This window comes from Pipistrellus kuhlii, unplaced genomic scaffold (assembly GCF_014108245.1).
Source record: "Pipistrellus kuhlii isolate mPipKuh1 unplaced genomic scaffold, mPipKuh1.p scaffold_m20_p_12, whole genome shotgun sequence".
Classification (NCBI taxonomy): Eukaryota; Metazoa; Chordata; class Mammalia; order Chiroptera; family Vespertilionidae; genus Pipistrellus; species Pipistrellus kuhlii.
In genome coordinates, this window is record NW_023425427.1 from 9,748,031 (window position 1) to 9,763,645 (window position 15,615).

General features: G+C 39.3%; 1 protein-coding gene across 1 annotated transcript in view; it reads left to right on the top strand.

Annotated features, from left to right (window-relative positions):
• The window catches only part of LOC118716214 (U3 small nucleolar RNA-associated protein 14 homolog A-like), a 72,091-nt gene that overhangs the window by 4,973 nt on the left and 51,503 nt on the right, over positions 1–15,615 (top strand). The window contains exon 2 of the mRNA XM_036433117.2: positions 5,819–5,931. The gene's annotated coding sequence lies outside the window, so the exon portion shown is untranslated. The remainder of the gene's footprint in view (positions 1–5,818; positions 5,932–15,615) is intronic.

The following is a 15,615-nucleotide window of genomic DNA, read 5'->3' on the forward strand; positions in this document are numbered from 1 at the left end:
TTCGTCTTGCAGGTAATTGTCCTTCCAGGTTCTAATAACTGCTCTCTATGTTGTTCTTTCAGGCCTAGAGAACCCTTATTTTTTACTCCAGGGTACTGCACTCTCCCTGTGGTTTCCCTGTCCTTTACTCTTTGCCTGCATCATTGTAGATTCCCTTTATTGAATCTTCCTGGTTTCCTAGGGCTGCCATTACCAGTACCACAAACTGGGTGGCTTAAAATCATAAAAATGTATTGTCTTTCAGTTCTGGAGGCTAGAAGTCCAAAATTAAGGCATCGGCAGGGCTCCGCTCTCTCCGAAACCTGTCAAGGCGAATCTTTCCTTGCCTTTTTCTAGCTTCTGTTGGTTTGCTGGCAATCATTGGCTTTCCTTGGCTTTCAGCTGCAGCATCTCAATCTCTGCTTCCATCATCATATGATGTTCTCCCTTTGTATGTCTGTCCCTCTGTGCCTCTTCCTATAAGGCTACCAATGGAATAAAGATCCTCTATTGTATCTCCTATTATACTTTCTACTCAGTTATTACTCTGAATACTTCCAGTCACCAAATGTGTGGGATTTCCCGCCCCCTCCCTCCCCCTCCACACACTGAGCATTATTCCATTATCTACAGACCTCAACTAGATGTCCTACAGTTGAACTAAATTCTGACACTATCTACCTTTGAGATAGCATCAGACCCCACAAGCTAAGGGCTCAGTTCCACAAGACTGCCCCCACTTCAGATGCCAGTTACAAATGCCAGCTTGTGACTGGTACTTCAGCTGACTGGCTATAAACTAGAGTTCCTACAACCCCCTTCTTGAGTTTGATGATTTGCCACAACTTGGGAAAACACACTTACCAGTTTATCCTCCTATATAAACAAAGGCTAATATGAAAATTGTCCCCTTGGCCAGGAATTCAACTGAGAGTTTGACTAGGGGGTGGGGCCAGCCAGCCGCTTGCGGTCCCTCCCCCCAGCTGGCCTGCCCCCTATCAGCCCCTCTACCCCAGTTGTGGGCGGGATAGTTGGACCCTACCTGTGCATGAATTCATGCTCTGGGCCTCTAGGGTATATAATAAAGGATATGATACAAGATACAGCTGAATAGCCAGATGAAATACATAGGGCAAGGTTTGGAATTGTCCTGAGTGCAGGAACTTCTGTCCCCAGGAAAGGTATGGGAATGATGTTCTCATAGTTTACTGGTGAGTTTACAATTTTTTGCAATCTTTTGAAAAGTCATTGAGACATGCAGATGGTTCTTAATCTCTAGAATTTCAACTGTTGTACATACCACATAGATACCCCTAAAAGAATTTTTCTCTACTCAGCTATTACAATTTGAAAAGCTAGTTTTATGGTGCAGTCAGCCAGCCAGTGGGGCAAAGGCCTGACATTCACATGTTTTATGTTTAAACAGTATCATTTACACAACCCAACATTCCTTTTTCTCATTTGACCTGATTTTCTCATTAGTTTTGCAAGAATAGAAAAATTGTTAGCAATATAAATTGTGAAATATATCTTTTGCTAAAGTTCAATGTGTTTAAATAGTTTTGTGATTGTTTTTCTTGCTTTGTTTTCTTTTTCCCCCCAATTCATTCTTTTTCTCATTCAACAGGTTTTTCATTTCTGGCTAAAACTGATTTTAATGAATTTATTTCAAGCATACCAGGCTTGCCTTTTGAACTAAAAGTCATAGCTGACTTTTTGTTGATAGTCATGTTTATTTGTTAACTGGTTTATTATAATTTGTTCTCCATATTTATTGGGAAGCGATTATATTACTGTTCCTACCTAAGGTATGTCAATGAATCTCCAAATATTTGCCATTAAAAGGTTACCAGGATGCAGAGAAATTGCAACTCTTGTGCAGTGTTGGTAGGAATGTAAATGGTGTAGCCACCATGACTATTCTTCAAAAAATATTAAGCTTGAAAATAGCATTTGATCCAGGAATTCCACTATGTTTATATACCCAAAAAGATTCAAAGCAGATTCAAACAAATATTTTACACCATGTTCACTCAGCATAACTCACCTTAGTCAAAAAGTGAAACAACCCAAATATCTATAGGCGGATGAATGGGTAAACACAATATGGCATATACATACAATAGGATATTATCTAGTCTTAAAAATGAAGGAATTTTTAAAAATATATTTTTATTTATTTTAGAGAGGAAGGTAGATGGACAAAGAGATAGAAAAATCAATGATGAGAAACATGGATCAGCCACCTCCTGCACAACCCCTACTGGGGATGTGCCTGCAACCAAGGTACATGCCCTTGACCAGAATCGAACCTGGGACTCTTCAGTCCACAGGCTGACACTCTGTCCACTGAGCCAAACCAGTCAGGGTTGCCTCCATCTCTTTGAATGTTCATCTTATACCCTCGCTTAAAGTGCCATGTGCTATCATGCTAACTTCTTTAAGAATCTTCTCACCTCTCTTCTTTTCATTGGAATTGCCCATAGTCATGTTTCTAAGCACCTTTCTGATACTGTCTCCTTTTGGAAACTTGTGGGATTAGGCCTATATTTTCTTAAAATATTTTGAAATCTAGCTTCCTAAAGTCCTCTGTATACATTTTATCCAGCTCAACCTTTCCCTCCCTTGAAAGGTGCTCATCCCTTTCACTCCAACAAATTACTTTTTCCCATTGGTTGGAATCAGTCAGAGTACAGTTATTTTTATTCCTTCCTCTACCTTATAGGACATGAAATTGTTAGGAAGGCAAGTAAAAGAATCAGCTTTTATCTGAATGAAGTTCCCAGAATGGTATCTCCATTGTGTGCGTTCTGCCAATTGTGTGGTTTTCCTCCAAGTGGCTCAGCTCTGCTTCCCTCACAACATTACTTCTGCTCCTCTTTCCTTTCATCTTCATCCAAGTGTTCAGGAATTCCTCTGATTCTATTGTTATCACAGCCTACAGTGCTGCTCCATCTCCTCCCAACAGGTCTTTTGCGCACAGCACACCCTTCTATCAGTATGTTCCCATGGATCCATTCCATCACGCCAACCCCCCGGGGATATCTCTGAGGTCTTGTTTGTCACCCTGTGCTATAATCTCAAGGTTACTATGTTGCTCATGTTCTGTGCATGATATCTGGATATCTGCTGTGTGTGTTTGTTTCCTGATGTCCTTTCCAATTGTTTTCTCACTAAATTACCCAGCATCTCCCTCCTGTTGAAATTCTTCCCAGCCTTCTTGAATGTCATCCATGGAAACCCATTTCCATTTTGTCTAGGTGTTTTTTTCTCCTTCCCATCTGTTTTCCATTTACAGCCCTTTTGGCCAGAGGAGTTGGTCTCTGACTAAACATTCTTTTCAATCTTTGAAAAATGCTCTCCATTCTTAGTCAAATATCTGTCATTCCTACGTCTGAAACTATGGCCCTGAAATAAAAAATTACACCAATGCGTATCGAATAGTTCATATTTCATTTCATATTTCATTCCCAACATTTGTGCCCCTATGTCTTTTTTTTTGTTTGTTTGTTTTCTAAGTCTTTTATTTTATACCCCAGACTTCACAGTATCTCAGGATACTTCCGTACTGTTTTCTATTTTGATTGGTTTTCAATTCCCTGTAATTGACAATTAATAGCTTCGACCTTCCTCAGAAGTCTCTGCCATAGGCTAGATTCATACTCCATGAAAATAACACCCCTTCTTGCATTCATTGATTGTGTCAATTCTCAGACATTACCATTTCCCTCACAAGGGGAGTCCGCATGTCCCAGCATGTTATTTTTCCTCCATAGCTTTACCATTTCATGTGCCTTCCTCCTCTGTGGGAAAAGAATATTATGGGTGTAATATACTAGGAAGGAGGCTTGTTCTGCTGTTTATTACTAGGTAGGTAGAGAGGACAATAAGTGAATTCGCCAAGCCTCAGCATCTTTATCTTTCATGTGGGGATGTCATACTGACCTTACAGGGTTATGATGATGATTTAGTAAGATACTATATATGAAACCACTTTGTATGCTGAAAGTTAACACAAACTTAGACTTTATTATTACTTTTTCAATCCTGACCCAAGGATGTATTTTTACTGATTTGAGAGAGAGACAGAGAGAGAGAGACAGAGAGAGAGAGAGAGAGAGAGAGAGAGAGAGAGAGAGAGACATCAATGTGAAAAAAACCCCATCAGTTTTCTTCCATATAGGCCTGGACTTAGGTATGTGCCCTGACTAGGAACTGAACCCGAAACATTTTGGTGTACAGGATGACGCTCCAACCAACTGAGCCACCGAGCCACCCAGCCAGGGCCAAACTTAGATTTTTAAAGTAATCATTGGATTATTTTTCTTCCAACTAGCAGAGCACATGCCGCTTCATGAGAAGTTTCTTCTAACTCATATTAACTCATTTACTGAGTGCCTTCTAGAAGCCAGATCCTCTGTAAGAAGAAGCAGAGGCGTGTGCAGGAAACTTGGTGGTGGACTTCTCAGGTGGGAGGAAAGTGAATTTGGGAGCATGTCCTTCCCCAGAGGATTAAAGTGGACATTGTGGTAGCCTGTGCACTGCCCACGCACATCTATGCTTTGCGTGTTTTTTGGATTTTAATACGCCATGCACAAGTGTTCCTGGGCATCCCAGAGGTCATCCCAGCCATGTGTAAGAATCAGCTTATTTTTTAGAACTGTGGGGAGTTCTGACTTGTATCTCCTACAGGATCCACCATAAGCTAACTTCATCTGGGAACATGCCGCAGTACAACCTTCTTTACCCTAACCAGGATGGCATGGCATGGTTCTCTCTTTGGTTTGTAGGGCAGTAATATCAACTAACCACTTGAAATAGCAACTACAAATGTTGTTGGGTATTGAATCCCTATTACATGTCACATACTCCACTAAGCTCTTTCAATCATTTAAAAAAATTACTGCTCCCCTAAGAAACCATTTTAGACATATTTTTCTTAATATTCCCTCCATGGAATTTTAATACCACACCCATGCCGTGTATTTGTTTAGGTACTATATGTACATAGGTTCTACCTGTGCTTTATATGTAAAAAGAGTGATATTTTTTTCACCCTCAGCCCCAAGAACCAGTTTTCATACCTTTGGGGGCAATATTACCCCATTGAGAATTCATTACATATGATATAGAAATATATTATTATAGATATTAATCATATATAAGTGTGAGAACCCCTTTCACATCCTGCGTGGTTCAGGATTCGTTTGGGTCCCGGAGAAGGCCGCACAGAAATGAAGAGACTAGAAAAAATTAATTTGGTGATATGGGGAGCCAGGAGGTAGTCCAACTCTAGTGGGGGAATTGCTGCTAGCCTCTGGCCTTGCTGTTCCTTTTATTGAGACTATGGGATACACCCATTACCCTTAAGCAGGTTTGGGATGCACCCATAACCCTTAGGCAGGTAATAAGCAGATTATCATATCAGTAAGGATTTACATGATTATTTGATGGGGAGTTGCCTCAGTTACCATTGTCTCAATTAGATAAGGAGTGGTTGGCTCTGACCTTTCAGCCTTTTACATCTTTTTATTAGTGAGATAAGTATATTAAATATGTAATATATAAACAATATATTAATTGTATATATTTTCTATTATTCCCTCCTCAATCATTCCCCAAGTAATCTCTAAACTGTTTGCTCAATTCCTGAATATATTACACAACTATTGACACCAGCAAAGAAACCTTGATCCAGAGGTAACGGCAAACACTCCATTTGAGGAAAGGCTGCATTTTGCACATAGCGCCCCAGGTCAAACCTAGACAGACCCCAGCTTGATGAAGTCCTGTGGCCTCCCTTGATGCATAGTAGTTTCTTTGTGACCTCTTCCCCCAGGACCTTGAATGGATGCTGAACATTCCTTATGAGAAATCTGAGGTGCGTACTATTCAGGAGCCACAATTTTCCTATTGCCTGCTGCCAACTTTCTTGAGAGCCCAACTGTTGGGGTAAGATATATATATATATACTACGATCTCTCAGGTCACAAATACGGTTTTCATTTTCTGATGTGTCAAAACCTAGAAAATGTGGAAATGAAGAAGATCATGGCAGGACTGGTAAGAGGAGAGAAAGAAGAGAAGGGAAGACTGGATGGATGGGGTGGGAGGAAAGAGAAAGAAAAGGGGAAGGAGAAAAAATGTATCAGAAAGAGCAAGGGCCTTGGAATCAGACAACTGGCTCTGTCACTTTGTGACCTTGGGAAAATTACTAAAACACTCTGGGTCAATAATGCTTGTTTTTCAAGGTCTGTGTTTGTATAATGTCTGGCACATGAGAGAAGCTAAATTGTGTAAGCATTATTATTATCAACACATGTTGGTAATAAGAAGAATTCTAAGCAAATAAATTTGCCATTAAAGTTTTCTTAACTTAGAAAAGGCTTGTGCTTACCAGTACATATAGGCATAGCCACAAGACATCCTGGGACCCCAAAAACAAAGGCTGACGACAGAGGATCCTTTTGTAGTTTCTAAGGGGCCCAATAAATAGCACCCCTTTCTCCATTCAGATATGAACTAACTGAGAAATAAGACAAAGGAGTCAGCAGATGTAAGCCAATATATGGCACTTATATTAATAATGCTACTTCATAGAGTGTAGCTTCTATGTTGGAACAAGTGGAGTTCTTAATATGAACTCCCAAAATTTGACCAACTTACATAGTAACCTCAGGCAACACCAGAACAGGGCAGGCTTCCCCACGTGGAGAAATATGCTCCCTGTGGGTAGCTCCTAAGAAAAGGAACAGAGGCAGGATTTAGGCCCGGCATGATTTTTCTCCTAAATACACCAACCAGGTAAGTCAGTTCACCTTCCTGGGGGAGGAATGTCTGAGGGAGCAAAAGAAGCCAGGTGTGTTATGCTAGTGGGTGTCCTTCCACCTGGACAAGATAAATCAGGAGGGGGTTGGGTATGAGCTTCCAACTTCCAACAGGTCCAAAGTCAATAATGGGAGGTAACCAGAATCAGGAGAGTTTAATGAGATCATAGAACTGGGGCTGGAGTGAAAAGAAGGGATTCTGTAGACCAGTCAGCATGACTCAGTGGTTGAGCACTGACTTATGAACCAGGAGGTCAGGGTTTGGGCGACATGCCCGTGTTGTAGGCTAGAATGCCAGGGTGGGGCCTGCAGGAGGCAGCCAACCAATGATTCTTTCTCGTCATTTGATATTCTATCTCTCCCTCTCCCTTCCACTCTGAAATCAATAAAAATATATTTTTTTTAAAAAAGGAAAGAAAGGATACTGTAGTGTGCTGCAAAGTTGTTTAACAATTAGCTCTCTGGGGAAAAAATGATATAAATTTATACACTTTACTGATACACACAATTTATAAATGATAAAATATATGATATTTTTTCTTTTAAATTTCATATAGCCTGATTCTGACTGATTACTTTCACTGAGTTTTGCTGAATTCATATCTATAGCCAACATAAGGGTTGCAATTCAACCATGATTGACAAGTGGAGTAATTTCCACTATCTAGATAGCAATAGATGAAAATAACTCATGGGCCTGTGGCAGGATTTTTTGCTCAGTTAAATAATTTTCAGAGGTTTGGCTCAGTGGATAGAGTGTCAGCCTGCGGACTGAAGGGTCCCGGGTTTGATTCTGGTCAAGGGCATGTACCTTGGTTGCGGGCACATCCTCAGTGGGGGTGCGGGGGGGTGCAAGAGGCAGCTGATTGATGTTTCTCTCTCATTGATGTTTCTAACTTTCTATCCCTCTCCCTTTCTCTCTGTAAAAAAATAAAAATAAAAAATATATATACACACACACACACACACACACACATATATATATATTGAATATATATATATATATATATATATATATATATATATATGAAAATAACTCATGGGCATAGACAGTAGTAAAATGTAGCAAGATTATTAAGAAGTGACAAATTTTGTGTACTTAAGATCTTTGCTTTTAATATAAATAAACTATAAGTTATGTCATTTAAATTGGAATAATGACTGTGTTTAACATCCAACTTGTAAAAAGCCTGAACATATATTAGTCGGCACACTGCTGAGGGGTATTTCACAGTCCTAGTTATGTTTTTCACAGGAGTGGCAAATTACTGTTCAATCTCCACCTACAGAGAGATTTTGGTGGCACTTGTGAAGTGAGGGGTGGGAAGGCTGCAAGGATCTCCGGGCAGGAAGAACAGCCTCCACCAGGGGTCAGTGTGGTCCCAGATGTAGGGCCAGGCCTGTGGTTACTAGATGATTATGGATAAGGGCCACATCTGGGGGCAGAGGGCTGAGACTCAGGGATTCTTTCTGGGTGTTGAGCAATCTGGAAACCAAAACAGAACTCCTGAGGTACTATTGGAGAAGTGGTTAGGGGAGAAGTCTCCTGCTCCCCATACCCATCTGGCTATGGACAGTGCAGCAAGATCCATTCTTAACACCCCTTCTGTTGGGGCGAGAACTCATTCTAGACAAAGGATGAACTTGGGCTCAGGAGCAAGGGTGAGATAGAAGTTTACTGGAAATGGGGCTCAGGCCTGTAGTTGAAAGGGCAAGGGAGGGGAGATTAACACTAGAAGCAAAGCAGGATTTTTTGCTCAGTTAAATAATTTGGAGCTTGAAGGACATAAGCAGAATCACAGAAATCCAATTTCCAAACACTTCTTTCCTGCACATAGGAATTATGGATGAGTTTTTTAACAGGAGTAGATTATATAGCACAACACACCCACTGTCAACACAGGTTCCCGTATTTTAAATGCTCTAATTTATCCTAATTTGTTTTTTTCTTTTTCTTTTTATTAAATTATTATCTGTGTACATATTTTAACATTGCCCCTCCCCTCCCATACATACCCTCCCTCCCCAGAGTTTTATGTCCATTGGTTGTACTTATATGCATATATACAAGTCCTTCGGTTGATCTATTATCTCCCCCAGATCTCCCTACCCTACCTGCTGTGATTTGACAGTCTGCTTGTTGCTTTACTGTCTCTATTTCATTTTATATGCTTACAGTCATTTTCTGGAAGGCCCACTTAAGGCTAAAATGCCTCTTAAGGAGTTTGATAATATAATGTCTTGGTGACTTACTTTTTCCCTATCTAAGGTAAATCCATCTACCTTAACAGAGTAAAAGCATAAATGCTAGAAAAGTTGCATTTTCTTACTAATTTAATTAAAATTGCCCTAGCCCTAGCTGGTTTGGCTCAGTGGATAGAGCGTCAGCCTGCACAGTGATGGGTCCCGGATTCAATTCCAGTCAAGGGCACATGCCAGCATTTTGGGCTTAATCCCCAGGGGTGGGCGTGCAGGAGGCAGCCAATCAATGATTCTTTCTCATCATTCATATTTCTATCTCTTCTTCTCCCTTCCTCTCTGAGATCAATAAAAATATATTAAAAAAATAAAATAGAATTGTCCCTAAAGTTGTATACACTATCCAAATCATATATATAAAGTAGACTTTTGTTTGTTATTCTACACTTACCTAATAGGAGATTTAGTTTGTTTCCTCGTTTATGAAGATCCAGCTTTGTACTGAAACTGGAAAGCCCAAGATTTTCAGAGATTTGTGCTTATCTCTCTTTGCTTGCTTCAGGCATGAATTATTCCCTTGCCAGCAGGTTAAAAGTCACTTTATAACTGATATATAGGTCTTAGATTAATAGAACAACAAATTTTAGTTTGAGAATATGTGTGACTTCATTTTACATTCTTATTTTTAACCGTTTATGAAATGCTATTCAGTGGTATGTTAGAAATAATGGGAAAAGAAAAAATTTGGGTTGATTGATATCTAGCATAAATTAATTAAAGTTATTAAATTATTTATTACAAAAAGTATATTATGTCTGTTAACCTAAGAAACATTCAAATCTGTAAATAATTTTTTGTGAGTTTATTTGAGCCAAACTGTCAACAATTGCCAAGAAGTAGAATCTCAAAGTATTGAGATAATGCTCTTGAGAGGAGACGTAAGTGGGTTGCATGAACTTCATTGGTCCTAGATTAGGGAGCCATGAGAAAGCAAAAAGTGGGGAAACTTCTAGGATTGGATAAAACGTAAAATGGTAGACATATACTTCTTTTTTCTTCTTAGGTGGGTGCAGGATAGTTGACAGTCAACAGTTAACAGATATAAATATATAAATAAACAAATAAATAAATACAATTCTCAAGTAACAATAACAATGAGGGGGAAAACAAAAACAAAAACAAAAACAAAAACAATGAGGGAATGTATTCTCTGCCTTGGCGCCATTAGTTGTGCCCTGAGGGGTCCAGAAAAAGGGAAGTTACAAGTTACCCTGACCTTCCACAGGTATATTATCTTAGATGCAAAAAGACAATGGGCTCAGTAAAGATCAAAGTTTTAGTCAGGTTAGTCCCTTTTGGTCCACATGTCTAAGTTAAAAAACAACTGTGTTTCATACAGAAGAATAAGAAAAAAGATATCTAAAATAAACTAATAGGATCAGCATATACATAGTTTTATAACTTTAAAAGATTTTTACAGTCCATAATTTAAACGTGCAGAAGTACAAAGTAAAATATAATGAATCCTCAAACTTTGTTAATCTTGTTTCATCTATAGTCTTACAATTCTGACAGCATTGTGTTTCATCTCTCAATATAGAAGTTAAAAAATAATATATCATCACATTTAAAAAATAATTTTAAAAATGTATGGTATCGTTCATTGTTTAAATTTCCTCAATTTTTTTTGGGTGTGGATGTGTGTCTCAGACAGTAAAATACATTACAATTAGTTAATATGTCTCTTAAATTTCAAACTATAGGTTTTCCTGCCAATTTTTTTTACTATTTATTAAAGATAAATTAATAAGTTTATTTTATTTAATTTAATAAAGATAAACTCATTTTACTTAATATATCACAAATATTTCTTCATCATTTTCAAGACTTCATAATATTCCATTGAGAGGATGCTCCTTAGTTCATTTGCACAATTCTCTATTGTTAATTCTCTATAATTGTTTCCAATATTTTCCTGATATTCAATCTATTGCAATAAGTACTCACATATATTTCTGGAGACTTACTTGTTACTTATTTTAAAAAAATTAATAGCTGCAGAGTAGCTGGTTGAAAGACTCGCTCTCTTTCCCCCAATGCTTTTTCCAGTGGTATTTCTAAAGAAAGGTATGAACTTGCTGAAACTGGTTTGGCTCAGTGGTAGAGCGTCGGTCTGTGGACTGAATGGTCCCAGGTTCGATTCTGCTCAAGGGCATGTACGTTGGTTGTGGGCACATCCCCGGTAGGGGGTGTGCAAGAGGCAGCTGGTTGATGATTCTCTCTCATTGACGTTTCTAGCTCTCTATCCCTCTCTCCTCCTCTCTGTAAAAAATCAATAAAATATATTTTTTAAAAAAGGTATGAACTTGCTTTTGAATGTGATTTAAATTTAAGTTCTCCAAAAACTGAGCATTCCTGCAAAAATATTGAAATCATTTCTTTCTATACCAGAAGGGTTCAGGATTTAGCACACAATTTCTCTCATTACAGAGGATCAAAGAGAAGTGTATGGCAAGATGTGGTAGCTGTTAACAGTTAAGGAGCAGGTTAAACTGGAAGGTGCTATATCTTCTTAACTAGAGGCCTGGTGTATGACATTCATGCATTAGGGGGTGGGGAGTTCTTCAGCCAGGCCTGCACCCTCTTGGGCCTTAGCTGGCAATCGGATATCCCTCAAAGGGTCCTTAGCGCTGCTGAGGAGGTGGGAGAGGCTCCAGCCACAGCTGCTGTGCTCTCCAGCTGTTAGCTTGGCTTCTGGCTGAGTGGTGCTCCCCCTGTGAGAGCATACTGACCAATAAGGGGAAGCTCCTACATTGAGTTCTGCCCCCTAGTGGTCAGTGTGCATCATAGCAACTGTTCGTTCTTCAGTCTATTTGCATATTAGGGTTTTATTATATAGGATGATTCACCCCTCTGGCTGGAGGTGTCACTTTAGTTTGAACTGAAATGCTACCTTCTTTTATATGACTGATGAAAAACCCTCAGTATGTAGATAGAATGCTTTGGCAAATGTGTTTATTCCTTCTTTGATGGCTGTGCTGACTATAAAGTTATAAGAAAGTCTAATCTCTATGAGAGAATATGAGTAATTGTTATCACCACAGGGTAAGATTCCATGACTTCCTTTGAAAGCTCTCAAGAATTCAGTGTGGGAATGAATGAGTAATTATTGAAGCTAGGTGGCGGATACATGGTAATTTATTTTATTATTCTCCCTAATTTTGGGTAGGTGTGAAAATTCATGTTTGTAATAAAAATGTAGAATGTCTTTTAGAGCAATATGGTTAATTCATGGTCATGTGGCCCCTGGGTAGCTCTTTGGGGCTCCAACTTCAGCCCTTGATGCAAGCATGAATGAATAAAGATTTCACAATAAATTATTGTAATGGGGTGTTTTTAAAGTAATAACAAGTCCTTAGAGAGATTCCAAACTATATTCCACCCAAGTGTGTGCCACCATTCACTTTTATTTTGTGCAGTAAATGAATCATATAGGAATATTTTATAAAGGATATTAGATTAGCCCTTTGTCAATGACGCTAGAGGATTCAGCCTTATACCCTTCATCAAGGAGACAACTCTTTTAAGACATTGCAGTCTTTTTTTTTTTTTTTTTAATATATTTTATTGATTTCTTACAGAGAGGAAGGGAGAGAGATAGAGAGCTAGAAACGTCAATGAGAGAGAAACATCGACCAGCTGCCTCTTGCACACCCCCTACTGGAGATGTGCCCGCAACCAATGTACATGCCCCTGACCGGAATCGAACCCGGGACCTTTCAGTCTGCAGACCGACGCTCCACCACTGAGCCAAACCAGTTTTGGCGACATTGCAGTCTTAAAAAAATTAGCAATTAAGAAATTCTACCTTCTATATAATCTAGTTTATAAAAGGTATTGAAAACACCTATGTTGTATTCAATTGGGATTTACAAGATAACACTGATTTTTTTTCTTTTATATATGTTTATTTTTAATCCTCACCTAAGGACATTTTTCCATTGATTTTTAGAGGGAGTGGAAGAAAGAGGGAAAGACAGAGCAAAATATTGATATGGGAGAAACACCATTGTTTGCCTCCAGCACCAGCCCTGACCAGGACTAGGGCCCACACTGGGGAGCAGGCTGCAACCAAGGTACATGTCATTCACTTGAATCAAACCTGGGACCTTTTGGTCTGAAGGCTGATGCTCTATCTACTGAGCCACATTGATTAGGGCTAGGGTTAGGGTGAGGAATTTAAACCCTCTTAAGTCTCAGTTTACTTATCTGTAAAATATAAGTGATAATATTATTTATGACATAGGATCTTTGTGTGGATTCAATGTAGGTTAACATTTACTGAACAATTCTCCCAATGCTAGGCTCTATCCTTAGCACTTCTCATGTTTTATCTCATTTAATCCTTAAATTAACCCTTTTTTTGTTTAAAATTTTTTTTTGATTAAGGTATCACATATTTGTCCTCACCCCCCCCCCCATTCCCATCCCAAACCTATCCCCACGCATGCCCCCACCCCCACGCATGTCCACTGGTTAGGCTCATATGGATGCACAGGAGTCCTTTGGTTGATCTCACCCTTTATCCCCACCCTCCCTCTGAGGTCTGACTTAAATTAACTTTTTCACAAATACAAAGAGATTAGAAAAGTATCTGGTACGTAGCACACACTGAATAATTGTTAGTATTCTATTATTATCATCACCTTTTTGGGTTGTAAAGATTAAATGAGATGACATAAGTATTTCATACAACATCTAATACATAGCATATGCTTAACAACTATTAATTATTTGCATATGAAAATGTTTATCTAATGAGTAAACATTATTCATATGAGTCATTATGGGAAGTAGGATCTAATCTAAAAAGATAACTGACAAAGAATATCCCAATGGAAAAAAAGACAATTATAGAAAAAAATTTATAGATCACATTTCAACATTCTTTTTCTTATTTGTCATACATTGAGGAAGCCAAGAGAGCTCTTTGAACTAATTGGGAGGGCCAAGAAGGTAATTAACTAGTCTCTAATTAAGCTGGTAATAGCTGCCCTCTATTTGAGGGATCAAAAGCCAGAGAAAGATAGGCGGCTCTCAGTGATGACAGCCTTGAAGTTTTTGACCCTACAAAGTAGCACAGAGAGAGAGAGTTGGCTCTTTCTTTCAGAGTCCAAGAGAAAGAAAGGAAAGGTCTAGGATCAGGCGTCCTCAAACTTTTTAAAGTGGGGGCCAGATCACGGTCCCTCAGAGAGCTGGAGGGCCGGACTATATGAACTACTAATTCCTACTGTAACACCTCGGCTGCGCTCACTGCCCAAAAAACCTGGCGGGCTGGATCAGACTCCTCTGCGGGCCGCATGTGGCCCGAGGGCCGTAGTTTGAAGACCCCTGGTAGGTGGATAGATAACAATTAAGGGTTTGTCAGGAAAATGTTCACTTATATTTGGCCATTTGTATTTGTTTTAGTTTTTTTATTTTGAGAATACTTTATTAAAGCTGGGGACAGTGAACAAAGGAAGGGCTTAGGGTAGAAGGAGCAACAGGAGAGACCATATAGGTCAGAGGTAGGGAATGTTTTTTCTGCCAAGAGCCATTTGAATATTTATCACATCATTCGCAGGCCATACAAAATTATCAATTTAAAAATCAGCCTGCTATATTTGGTCAAACATTTCATTAATTCACCCCTAATGCCTTGGCATGGCCAGACCAAATGATTTCAAGGGCCTAATATGGCCCAAGGGCTGGATGTTTCCCTCCCTGGCCTAGGCGATGCTTTGCTTTGATACTCTAGAAACGTTATACCAGAGAAGTGAGCCAAGGTGAGGCTGCTGTTAGCTTCCTAAAAAGTCAGAGAAAAGAGGGCCTTGGAAACACGTACAGGGGATTATCCCTGGACAAGCTGCCACTGCCTGCTGCTTGCCTGGTTGTAAGTCTCATGGGGACCTTAGAAAAGGTAACAGTACATACTTGGGAAAGAAAGGTCTGGGTGTGCTCCAGAGAGAGCCCAGTTTTAGAATCTTACCTGAATTGTGTCTTCTAAAATAAAAAGTCAGTTCTAACTGCTTTGCTCTTTTATATAAAGGATTCCTGTCTATTGGAAAAGGACTGTTGCATGGGCAGGTGTACTCTACCTTGTCTGCTATGAAGGGGAAACCAAGCAGTTGAAGCCTTTCCTATTCACACTATTTTGCTTAGCTAAATTGACCACTCCCTGTGTGTGTACCCAAAATGCAATTGGCTTCTCAATTATCACGGTACCTGCTACACTTGGAAAGCACTTGTCTTTTTCGTGGTCTAGACCTGTACTGTTCAATAGTATGAGCTACATTTTTTACGTTAAGTTGTTTTCTACTTTCTAAAAGTAAAAAGGAATGGGTGGACTATCACTTTTCAAAAAAAAAAAATTCTTATTCAGTAATACTTTTCCATTGATTTTTAGGGAGAGTAGAAGAGAAAGAGAAAGACAGAGAGAAACATCGATATGAGAGAAACACATCCGTTGGTTGCCTCCTGCATGAGCCCTAACCAGGGCTCAGGCCAGGGAGGAGCCTGCAACCCAGGTACATACCCTTGACCAGAATCCACCCTGGGACCCTTTGGTCTG